General features: G+C 34.1%; 1 long non-coding RNA gene across 1 annotated transcript; it reads left to right on the plus strand.

Annotated features, from left to right (window-relative positions):
• The first annotated feature begins 748 nt into the window (after window positions 1–748).
• On the plus strand, window positions 749–12,434 carry LOC144766754 (uncharacterized). The gene is made up of 6 exons (XR_013597909.1): window positions 749–849; window positions 1,582–1,682; window positions 2,417–2,516; window positions 7,009–7,114; window positions 8,679–8,784; window positions 9,610–12,434. It is a non-coding gene; the product is annotated as an uncharacterized LOC144766754 (long non-coding RNA).
• Window positions 12,435–12,980: the final 546 nt, after the last annotated feature.

Genomic DNA, 12,980 nt, shown 5'->3' on the forward strand with positions numbered 1-12,980 from the left:
TAAAAATATTTTTTAAAATAGATTATTTAATATAATAATAAGCATTTAGAAAAAAAATATTAAAACGTTTGATAGGAATGTTTATATGTGTTAAAGTTTTTATAATTATTAAACAGAATACTTTTAAGAAAATGAAACAAATGTTGATGAAATTTTTTTGTAACCAATAATTGCATTGTCAACAAGGTAACTGCTGAATATTTTAAAAAAGCTTATATTTCAACTTATTTAATTTAAATAAATAAATGAAAAAATACATTACCGTAACCAAAATAAACAAGCAACATTACTAAACATTCTCTCCCTCTCCCCCACATCCTTCGAAAATTAAACGTAAATGTAATATGTTAAAAATAGTAAGACAGACACATAAGACAGCGTAAAAATGGATGACAAATAAATGTCAGAATAATTGAATTTAAAATATAGAATATGTATTTATTTGCTTTGCATCTCATGCAAATCAACATTTAATTTTAGATACTTCAATGTATGTTGTGAAGCAGTATAGATTGTGAAAAAAACCTAAAACAACAATCGATTCAACCAAAGATTTAAAAATATATGAAAAATAAAGGACTATCAGCAAGGTAAATACTTGACAGTTTTAATGTACCAGTAGAATATCGTTTTAAAAAAATATAAATTAGTATAAGAAGTAGATTATTTTCTACAAAAAATGTCATAGTAATAAAACTCGCATGTATTATGAAGGAACATATGACACGTTTTCAAATGTTTTCTTTACAGCAAAAGGAGAACAACCATAACTGAGAAAGCCACCGAAAATCAGCCAATATCGAAACCATTTGCAAAATAACACCACAAATTAACATTCAAATCTCAAAGGTAACTTTTAAATATAAACACATTTCTATTTGAGAATACAATGGAAATCATAAATATTTTTTAGCTGAATATGTGCAGGATAGTCGAAAAAATGTAAATTTGTAATCGAACTCTAGGTAAGTGCATATTCTGAAAAAAATGCTGATTATTAATAGAAAATAAGAAAAGTACTAGATATTGTGAAATTATCTGTTATTATTTCCACTCTGAGAAAGTGCATGACTTTAGTGGTCCCCAAACCTTTTTTGGGGGTGCTAGAGGATGTCAAAATGACACCCTCTTCATCCTTGTCAATATCTGTATTTACCGATTCTGTAAATACCGACCGGTAATGTCCCATTCATTCCTATGGGCTTCAAAGCCCATAGGAATGAATGGGGCATTACCGGTCGGTATTTACCGAATCGGTAAATACAGATATTTTCCAATTCAGCAAAAGGAACATCTGGATGTTCCTACATCTCGACCCCGTAGATTTACCGATTTTTAATTGCCTAATCGGTATGATTCGGTAATTAAAAATCAGTAAATCTATTTTACCTACATCGGGCCCTAAGTATTCTAAGTCCAGGTAAATGCATGATGTAAAAAACTGCTGGTTAGTGTTAACATTTCACTAATTTTTAAACATTAATAACCATATTTTTATTCAAGACAACGTACAAAAGGGATAAATAATTAAAACATTATCCAAATATATAACACATTTTCTAATTTTTTTTACATTCAAAGGAGAACAACCAAAACCGGAAAAACAACCGAAGCTCAGCCAATATCAAAACAATTTGCAAGACTTGAAAGAAACCCATCAAACCAACCTTCAAAACTCAAAGGTAACTTTTAAATATAAACACATTTCTATTTGAGAATACATTAGAAATCATAAATATTTTTTAGCTGAATATGTGCAGGATAGTCGAAAAAATGTAAATTTCTAATCGAACTCTAGGTAAGTGCATATTCTGACTAAAATGCTGATTATTAATAGAAACTAAGAAAAGTACTTGATATTGTGAAATTATCTCTTATTATGTCCACTCTGAGAAAGTGCATGACTTTAGTGGTCCCCAAACCTTTTTTGGGGGTGCTAGAGGGTGTCAAAGTGACACCCCCTGCACCCTTGTCAATATCTGTATTTACCGATTCGGTAAATACCGACCGGTAATGCCCCATTCATTCCTATGCGCTTCAAAGCCCATAGGAATGAATGGGTCATTACCGGTCGGTATTTACCGAATCGGTAAATACAGATATTTACCAATTCGGCAAAAGGAACATCTGGATGTTCCTACATCTCGACCCCTTAGATTTACCGATTTTTTATTTCCTAATCGGTATGATTCGGTAATTAAAAATCAGTAAATCTATTTTACCTACATCGGGCCCTAAGTAATCTAAGTCCAGGTAAATGCATGATGTAAGAAAAGGCTGGTTAGTGTTAACATTTTACTAATTTGTAAACAATAATAAACATATTTTTATTTAAGACAACGTACAAAAGGGATAAATAATAAAAACATTATCCAAATATATAACACATTTTCAAAATTTTTTTTTACATTCAAAGGAGAACAACCAAAACTGTAAAAGCGATCAAAGCTCAGCCAATATCAAAACAGTTTGCAAGACTTGAAAGAAACTCACAAACCAACCTTCAAAACTCAAAGGTAACTGTCAAATAAACACATTTCATTTTCTGCTTACATTGCATACGATATATAATTTTAAAGCAGAAAAAATGCAGTATAGTCAAAAAATTTCATTTACTATTTAAACTCCAGGTAATTGTTTGATACGAGAAAGTGCTGGATAGATTAGAAATACAAATTACTATTCCAACTCCAGGTAAGAGCATGATTAGATAAAGTGCTGGATAGTGTAGAAATGCCACTTACTATTCCAACACCAATAAAGTGCATGATTAAAGAAAGTACTGTATAGTGTTAAAGTGCCACTTACTATGCAATGTTCAAGTAAATACATGATTAGTGCAAGTGCTGGATAGTGTTGAAGTGCCACTTACTATTCTAACTCCAGGAAAGAGCATGTTTAGGAAAACTGCTGGATAGTGTTGAAGTGCCACTTACTATTCTAACTCCAGGAAAGTGGATGATTAGGGAAAGTGCTGGATAGTTATGAAGTGTCACTTACTATTCTAATTCCATGAAAGTGGATGATTAGGGAAAGTGCTGGATAGTGTTGAAGTGCCACTTACTATTCTAACTCCAGGAAAGTGCATGATTAGGGAAAGTGCTGGATAGTGTTGAAGTGCCACTTACTATTCTAACTCCAGGAAAGTGCATGATTAGGGAAAGTGCTGGATAGTGTTGAAGTGCCACTTACTATTCTAACTCCAGGAAAGTGCATGATTAGGGAAAGTGCTGGATAGTGTTGAAGTGCCACTTACTATTCTAACTCCAGGAAAGTGCATGATTAGGGAAAGTGCTGGATAGTGTTGAAGTGCCACTTACTATTCTTATTCTAGGAAAGTGTATGATTAGGGAAAGTGCTGGATAGTGTTGAAGTGGATCCCGTTTAAAGTACCACTTACTATTCTAACTCCAGGAAAGTGCATGATTAGGGAAAGTGTTGGATAGTGTTGAAGTGCCACTTACTATTCTAACTCCAGGAAAGTGCATGTTTAGGGAAAGTGCTGGATAGTGTTGAAGTGCCACTTACTATTCTAACTCCAGGAAAGTGCATGATTAGGGAAAGTGCTGGATAGTGTTGAAGTGCCACTTACTATTCTAACTCCAGGAAAGTGGATGATTAGGGAAAGTGCTGGATAGTGTTGAAGTGCCACTTACTATTCTAACTCCAGGAAAGTGCATGATTAGGGAAAGTGCTGGATAGTGTTGAAGTGCCACTTACTATTCTAACTCCAGGAAAGTGCATGATTAGGGAAAGTGCTGGATAGTGTTGAAGTGCCACTTACTATTTTAACTCCAGGAAAGTGCATGTTTAGGAAAAGTGCTGGATAGTGTTGAAGTGCCACTTACTATTCTAACTCCAGGAAAGTGGATGATTAGGGAAAGTGCTGGATAGTGTTGAAGTGCCACTTACTATTCTAACTCCAGGAAAGTGGATGATTAGTAAAAATGCTGGATAGTGTTGAAGTGCCACTTACTATTCTAACACCAGGTAAGTGCTTGATTAAAGAAAGTACTGGATAGTATTGAAGTGCCACTTGCTATTCTAACTCCATGAAAGTGCATGTTTAGGGAAAGTGCTGGATAGTGTTGAAGTGCCACTTACAATTCCAAGTCCAGATAAATGCATAAGCAAATAAATGGCTGGTTAGTGTTAACATGTCACAAATTTCTAATCATCAATACATATAGATTATTTTTTTCAACATTTAGAAAAGATATAGAAATAAAACATTATCAAACCATATAACACTTTTTTAAATTTTTTCATTGCAGCCAAACAAGATAAACCAAAACCGAAAAAGCAAGCAAACCTCAGCCAACATCAAAACAATTTGCAAGACTTGAAAGAAACCCACAAAGCAACCTTAAAAACTCAAAGGTAACTTTCAAATAAACACATTTCATTTTCTGTGTACATTGCATACAAAATATAATTTTAAAACCGAAAAAGTGCAGGATAGTGAAAAATGTCAATTACTATTCAAACTCCAGGTAAGTGCTTCATTACGGAACGTACTGGATAGTTTTGAAGTGCCACTTAATATTCTAACTCCAGATAAGGGCATGATTAGAAAACGTGCTGGATAGTGTTGAAGTGCCACTTACTATTCTAACTCCAGAAAAGTGCATGTTTAGGGAAAGTGCTGGATAGTGTTGAAGTGCCACTTACTATTCTAACTCCAGGAAAGTGCATGTTTAGAGAAAGTGCTGGATAGTGTTGAAGTGCAACTTACTATTCTAACTCCAGGAAAGTGCATGATTAGGGAAAGTGTTGGATAGTGTTGAAGTGCCACTTACTATTCTAACTCCAGGAAAGTGCATGATTAGGGAAAGTGCTGGATAGTGTTGAAGTGCCACTTACTATTCGAACTGCAGGAAAGTGCATGATTAGGGAAAGTGCTGGATAGTGTTGAAGTGCCACTTACTATTCTAACTCCAGGAAAGTGGATGATTAGGGAAAGTGCTGGATAGTGTTGAAGTGCAACTTACTATTCTAACTCCAGGAAAGTGAATGATTAGGGAAAGTGTTGGATAGTGTTGAAGTGCCACTTACTATTCTTACTCCAGGAAATTGCATGATTAGGGAAAGTGCTGGATAGTGTTGAAGTGCCACTTACTATTCTTACTCCAGGTAAGTGCATGTTTAGGGAAAGTGCTGGATAGTGTTTAAGTGCCACTTACAATTCCAAGTCCAGATAAATGCATAAGCAAATAAAGTGCTGGTTAGTGTTAACATGTCACAAATTTCTAATCATCAATACATATAGATTATTTTTTTCAACATTTAGAAAAGATATAGAAATAAAACATTATCAAACCATATAACATTTTTTTAAATGTTTTCATCACAGCCAAACAAGATAAACCAAAACCGAAAAAGCAAGCAAAGCTCAGCCAACATCCAAACAATTTGCAAGACTTGAAAGAAACCGACAAAGCAACCTTCAAAACTCAAAGGTAACTGACAAATAAACAAATTTCATTTTCTGCGTACATTGCATACAAAATATAATTTTAAAACCGAAAAAGTGCAGGATAGTGAAAAATGTCAATTACTATTCAAACTCCAGGTAAGTGCTTGATTAGGGAAAGTGCTGGATAGTGTTGAAGTGCCATTTACTATTCTAACTCCAGGAAAGTGCATGATTAGGGAAAGTGCTGGATAGTGTTGAAGTGCCACTTACTATTCTAACTCCAGGTAAGGGCATGATTAGAAAAAATGCTGGATAGTGTTGAAGTGCCACTTACTATTCTAACTCCAGGAAAGTGCATGTTTAGGGAAAGTGCTGGATAGTGTTGAAGTGCAACTTACTATTCTAACTCCAGGAAAGTGGGTGATTAGGGAAAGTGCTGGATAGTGTTGAAGTGCCACTTACTATTCTAACACCAGGTAAGTGCTTGATTAGAAAAAGTGCTGGATAGTGTTGAAGTGCCACTTACTATTCTAACTCCAGAAAAGTGCATGTTTAGGGAAAGTGCTGGATAGTGTTGAAGTGCAACTTACTATTCTAACTCCAGGAAAGTGCATGTTTAGGGAAAGTGCTGGATAGTGTTGAAGTGCCACTTACTATTCTAACTCCAGGAAATTGCATGTTTAGGGAAAATGCTGGATAGTGTTGAAGTGCCACTTACTATTCTAACACCAGGTAAGTGCTTCATTAGGGAAAGTGCTGGATAGTATTGAAGTGCCACTTACTATTCTAACTCCAGGAAAGTGCATGTTTAAGGAAAGTGCTGGATAGTGTTGAAATGACACTTACTATTCTAACACCAGGTAAGTGCTTGATTAGGGAAAGTGCTGGATAGTGTTGAAGTCCCACTTATTATTCTAACTCCAGGAAAGTGCTTGATTAGGGAAAGTGTTGGATAGTGTTGAAGTGCCACTTACTATTCTAACTCCAGGAAAGTGCATGTTTAGGAAAAGTGCTGGATAGTGTTAAAGTGCAACATACTATTCTAACTCCAGGAAAGTGCATGATTAGGGAAAGTGCTGTATAGTGTTGAAGTGCCATTTACTATTCTAACTCCATGAAAGTGCATGATTAAGGAAAGTGCTGGATAGTGTTGAAGTGCCACTTACTATTCTAACTCCAGGAACGTGCGTGATTAGGGAAAGTGCTGGATAGTGTTGAAGTGCAACTTACTATTCTAACTCCTGGAAAGTGCATTAGTAGGGAAAGTGTTGGATAGTGTTGAAGTGCCACTTACTATTCTAACTCCAGGAAAGTGCATGATTAGTGAAAATGCTGGATAGTGTTGAAGTGCCACTTACTATTCTTACTCCAGGTAAGTGCATGTTTAGGGAAAGTGCTGGATAGTGTTTAAGTGCCACTTACAATTCCAAGTCCAGATAATTGCTTGAGCAAATAAAGTGCTGGTTAGTGTTAACATGTCACAAATTTCTAATCATCAATACATATAGATTATTTTTTTCAACGTTTAGAAAAGATATAGAAATAAAACATTATCAAACCATATAACATTTTTTTAAATTTTTTCATCACAGCCAAACAAGATAAACCAAAACCGAAAAAGCAAGCAAAGCTCAGCCAACATCCAAACAATTTGCAAGACTTGAAAGAAACCGACAAAGCAACCTTCAAAACTCAAAGGTAACTGACAAATAAACACATTTCATTTTCTGCGTACATTGCATACAAAATATAATTTTAAAACCGAAAAAGTGCAGGATAGTGAAAAATGTCATTTACTATTCAAACTCCAGGTAAGTGCTTGATTAGGGAAAGTGCTGGATAGTGTTGAAGTGCCATTTACTATTCTAACTCCAGGAAAGTGCATGATTAGGGAAAGTGCTGGATAGTGTTGAAGTGCCACTTAATATTCTAACTCCAGGCAATGGCATGATTAGAAAAAATGCTGGATAGTGTTGAAGTGCCACTTACTATTCTAACTCCGGGAAAGTGCATGTTTAGGGAAAGTGCTGGATAGTGTTGAAGTGCAACTTACTATTCTAACTCCAGGAAAGTGGATGATTAGGGAAAGTGCTGGATAGTGTTGAAGTGCCACTTACTATTCTAACACCAGGTAAGTGCTTGATTAGGGAAAGTGCTGGATAGTGTTGAAGTGCAACTTACTATTCTAACTCCAGGAAAGTGCATGATTAGAGAAAGTGCTGGATAGTGTTGAAGTGCAACTTACTATTCTAACTCCAGGAAAGTGCATGTTTAGGGAAAGTGCTGGATAGTGTTGAAGTGCCACTTACTATTCTAACTCCAGGAAATTGCATGTTTAGGGAAAATGCTGGATAGTGTTGAAGTGCAACTTACTATTCTAACACCAGGTAAGTGCTTCATTAGGGAAAGTGCTGGATAGTATTGAAGTGCCACTTACTATTCTAACTCCAGGAAAGTGCATGTTTAAGGAAAGTGCTGGATAGTGTTGAAATACCACTTACTATTCTATCACCAGGTAAGTGCTTGATTAGGGAAAGTGCTGGATAGTGTTGAAGTGCCACTTACTATTCTAACTCCAGGAAAGTGCATGATTAGGGAAAGTGCTGGATAGTGTTGAAGTGCCACTTACTATTCTAACTCCAGGAAAGTGCATGATTAGGGAAAGTGCTGGATAGTGTTGAAGTGCCACTTACTATTCTTATTCTAGGAAAGTGTATGATTAGGGAAAGTGCTGGATAGTGTTGAAGTGGATCCCGTTGAAGTACCACTTACTATTCTAACTCCAGGAAAGTGCATGTTTAGGGAAAGTGCTGGATAGTGTTGAAGTGCCACTTACTATTCTAACTCCAGGAAAGTGCATGTTTAGGGAAAGTGCTGGATAGTGTTAAAGTGCAACATACTATTCTAACTCCAGGAAAGTGCATGATTAGGGAAAGTGGTGGATAGTGTTGAAGTGCCACTTACTATTCTAACTCCAGGAAAGTGGATGATTAGGGAAAGTGCTGGATAGTGTTGAAGTGCCACTTACTATTCTAACACCAGGTAAGTGCTTGATTAGGGAAAGTGCTGGATAGTGTTTAAGTGCCACTTACAATTCCAAGTCCAGATAAATGCATGAGCAAATAAAGTGCTGGTTAGTGTTAACATGTCACAAATTTCTAATCATCAATACATATAGATTATTTTTTTGAACGTTTAGAAAAGATATAGAAATAAAACATTATCAAACCATATAACACTTTTTTAAATTTTTTCATTACAGCCAAACAAGATAAACCAAAACCGAAAAAGCAAGCAAAGCTCAGCCAACATCAAAACAATTTGCAAGACTTGAAAGAAACCCACAAAGCAACCTTCAAAACTCAAAGGTAACTGTCAAATAAACACATTTCATTTTCTGCGTACATTGCATACAAAATATAATTGTAAAACCGAAAAAGTGCAGGATAGTGAAAAATGTCATTTACTATTCAAACTCCAGGTAATTACTTCATTAGGGAACGTACTGGATAGTTTTGAAGTGCCACTTAATATTCTAACTCCAGATAAGAGCATGATTAGAAAAAGTGCTGGATAGTGTTGAAGTGCCACTTACTATTCTAACTCCAGGAAAGTGCATGTTTAGGGAAAGTGCTGGATAGTGTTGAAGTGCAACTTACTATTCTAACTCCAGGAAAGTGCATGATCAGGGAAAGTGCTGGATAGTGTTGAAGTGCCACTTACTATTCTAACACCAGGTAAGTGCTTGATTAGGGAAAGTGCTGGATAGTATTGAAGTGCCACTTACTATTCTAACTCCAGGAAAGTGCATGATTAGAAAAAATGCTGGATAGTGTTGAAGTGCCACTTACTATTCTAACACCAGGTAAGTGCTTGATTAGGGAAAGTGCTGGATAGTATTGAAGTGCCACTTACTATTCTAACTCCAGATAAATGTATGATTAGAGAAAGTGCTGGATAGTCTTGAAGTGCCACTTACTATTCTAACTCCAGGAAATTGCATGATTAGAGAAAGTGCTGGATAGTGTTGAAGTGCCACTTACTATTCTAACTATTCTATAAAATCAACTTGCAATTCCAAGTCCAGGTAAATGCATGATTAAGGAAAGTGCTGAAAAATGTTTAAGTGCAATGTATTTTTTCAAACAGAACCAACATAATATTTTATATTTCATGTTTCCTTTTTTCCACAGAAAATGGCCAGCAATACCACAGCAATTTATACAAAATCAAGAAAAGGAAACAGACTTCTAAAACACTGTGGGTATATATATTGTAATGAGAGGATAAGTGAACCAAGGAGACATTGGAGGTGTGTTCAATATTATTCTTCTCGTTGCAGAGGCAGAGCAGTTACTGTTGGTGACAACATAATCAAAACCACTGAACATAACCACTCTGCCTCTGCAATGGAAATAGAAATACGCGATACAATCAACCAAATGAAAGATATTGCATCCACCTCCAATGCAACTCCTGGTCAAATTTTAAGAGAGGTTGCACAACATGTCCCTGGACACGTTGCTTGTAATATGCCAACAATCCCTAATTTGCGTAGAATTATTCAATGTAAAAAGCAGGCAAGTAACACACAAACAGTTACTCCACAAACTTTTGCTGACATTGTAATTCCACACGAATTAACTCTTTCTTTCTCTAATGAACCTTTCCTTCTCTATGATAACCAAAACCCTCTCAAACGCATATTAATATTTAGCACTCCCCGTAACCTTTATAAATTAGAGAATACGGAAATTTGGATGATGGATGGTACGTTTAAATGTACGCCCCATCCTTTCACCCAAATTTACAGCATTCATGCACAAATAAACAATAATGTAGTTCCCTTAGTATATAGTTTACTACCAGACTAGCAATCTGCAACCTATAATGAATTTTTATCAGTAATTAAAGAGAAAACATCAGGAAAAAGTCCTAGGAAAATCATTTTAGATTTTGAATTGACTATGATGAATGTCATCAACAAATTGTACGTGGATACCCAAATTCAGGGATGTTTTTTTCATTTTTCCCAGGCATATTGGCGTAAACTTCAAAAAACATCCCTGGTTGCAGATTACTGCTCTGATAGCAAATTACAATTTGAATTAAAAAAATTAACTGCCCTTTGTTTTGTACCACCTGATAGTGTAGATGAATACTACACTGCAATTTCAGAATCTGAATATTTTATAGAAAATGAAGAAAAATTGGCTCCAATTTTAAATTATTTCGAGGACACATGGATTGGGCGTCTAAGCAGATCAGGTCGCAGGAGGAAGCCACGTTACCATGTGCAGTGGTGGAACTGCTACTCAACCTGCTTGGAAGGTGGTGCTAAAACAAATAATGCCATAGAGGGATGGCACAACTCCTTCAGTCATACAATTGGCAAACATCATCCTAATTTTTACTCTTTTTTGAAAACTTTGAAGAAGGAGCAAAGTTTTCAAGAGATGAGAATTGCACAAGCATTTTCAGGTAGCCTAAATCCACGACCTTCAAGACAAACAAAGGAAATGTCCAGGAGACTATTGGGTGTACTACAACAATTTTCGTTGTGTGTGGCATCAGACTACCTTGAAAATGTTGCTAATATATTACATTTCTAAAATTTAATCCAAAACTTACTTTCCTGCTTTGCCCTAAATTTATTTTTTATATATTGAATTCAATTGGCTTTTTTGTAAAAAAGTTTTAAATTTTATAATCGTCGGGTTCCCTTACCTTTTGAAATCTTATCCTTTTCAGGTATACATTTTTGAAAAATGGAAAAATCCATCCCCTTTCTTTTTACAAATAAAAACCTATAAAAGGCATGTAGAAATTATTTTTCTACTATTAAAAATTAATTATGATTTCAGATATGGAATATTTTTCCTAGAAGTAAACATTTTGAACGTTTTTTTTTTAAAGTTATTTTGAAATACTTTTTTCCCCACTTACTATTTCAAAAATGATACTGGCTTGTAAAAATTAGTTTATATGACAAATTTCTGTTGTATTTCAAACAGAAAACAAACAAAAAAAGCACCTTTACTGAAATATTACCCATTCTTCTATTTGTCTAACAATTCTTCATTTAAAAATGTGACGTACGTAACTTAAAATAAATTTTTTATGGTTAAGTAACTTCACAACCTAACTAAATATAATCTCACTTACTAAATATATTTATACATTCTTCCCTCTAGATTTTTTCATGATTTTGCCAAGAACACATCCTAACTGCAATTTTTCTCGCTGACTAAATCTTTTCATTTTTCAAATATTTCAATTTTTAAAATACACATGCAAAACATATATTTTGTAAACCTGCTTTTTGAAATATGAAAAGAAAACAACCAATTAAACCCATTTTTCGTAATCATATCTTGCATCTATGAAACCACTCGTAAAAAAGCATTACCAATGCCATGAAATTCCTTCTTTTTGAAATATTTATCCAAAACAACCAATCAAGACCCTTATTTCAAAATATCAGCAAAGAATACCGCACAAATATTGCTTCGATTTGAACAATCGTAAATGCAAAAACCAGTTTTTTTTTCAACAATCCAAGCCCAAAAGTATCATTTTTCAAATAAACGTTGATAACCTTTCTATGTTGAACAAACTTACAAAAGCAATACATTCCCATCTCAACACAAAACATGTAACGTTCAAAATGATTACTTTTTGTGTATAATAACTTTATTGAAAAATATTTACCCTTGACTTGTTCTGATACATTACCCGACGAAGGCATATACAAATGAAATGTTCGGCGACATGTTCAATTTCAATCAAAAACAAATATTAGTTTAAAACGCAACCTCTCATTATCCTCTCATTACAATATATATACTTTTTTAATATGTTTTACTGTTAATTAAGTTGTAAAAGTTTCCTACCTTGAGCGCAGATCAGCTTCCAGCTGCTTCCAGCAATCGATGAAATCCAAGATGGCGTCGAACGTCGACGTTAACGTAACGACGTAATCAAAAAGCCGCAAAATGAATAAAGGACTATTTTAAGCTAATGTAATATTTTTTTGTTATAATACATTATAATTATCATTTCAAAAGTTAAAAAATTTAGAAAATGTTGTAAATTTGAAATAAATATTATATATTTTTTTTACATTTTATTTTCGTTAAATAATAAAATATTTTTGAAAACACAAAGACTTTTTCAATTATTTTTCTTAATTTTTAACGTTTTAAAATATTGTTTATATACCAAAAATAAAGTTTTTAATCACTTACCATTATGCTACCCTTGTATCCTTCTTCTCCATCCTGCTTCTGTTCTTTTTCATCCATACTAAACCGTTCCGCGGATTCCAATGGAGTATTCATAGAAATAAATAAAGGACTAAAACCTTCATTGAAACCAATGCAAAAGCGTGAGAAAGTTTCTAAAATTACATCTATTAATATTCCAATTGATTTGTAAATTATTTAAATATTATTTTAAACATAACTTAATATTAAAATATTTATTAATAATAATTTTTACCTTCTAAATCATCTAATTATTATTATAGTATTATTTTTTTAAATCATAATCTCTATTCTTTCTC

This window comes from Lissotriton helveticus, chromosome 7 (assembly GCF_964261635.1).
Source record: "Lissotriton helveticus chromosome 7, aLisHel1.1, whole genome shotgun sequence".
Lineage (NCBI taxonomy): Eukaryota > Metazoa > Chordata > Amphibia > Caudata > Salamandridae > Lissotriton > Lissotriton helveticus.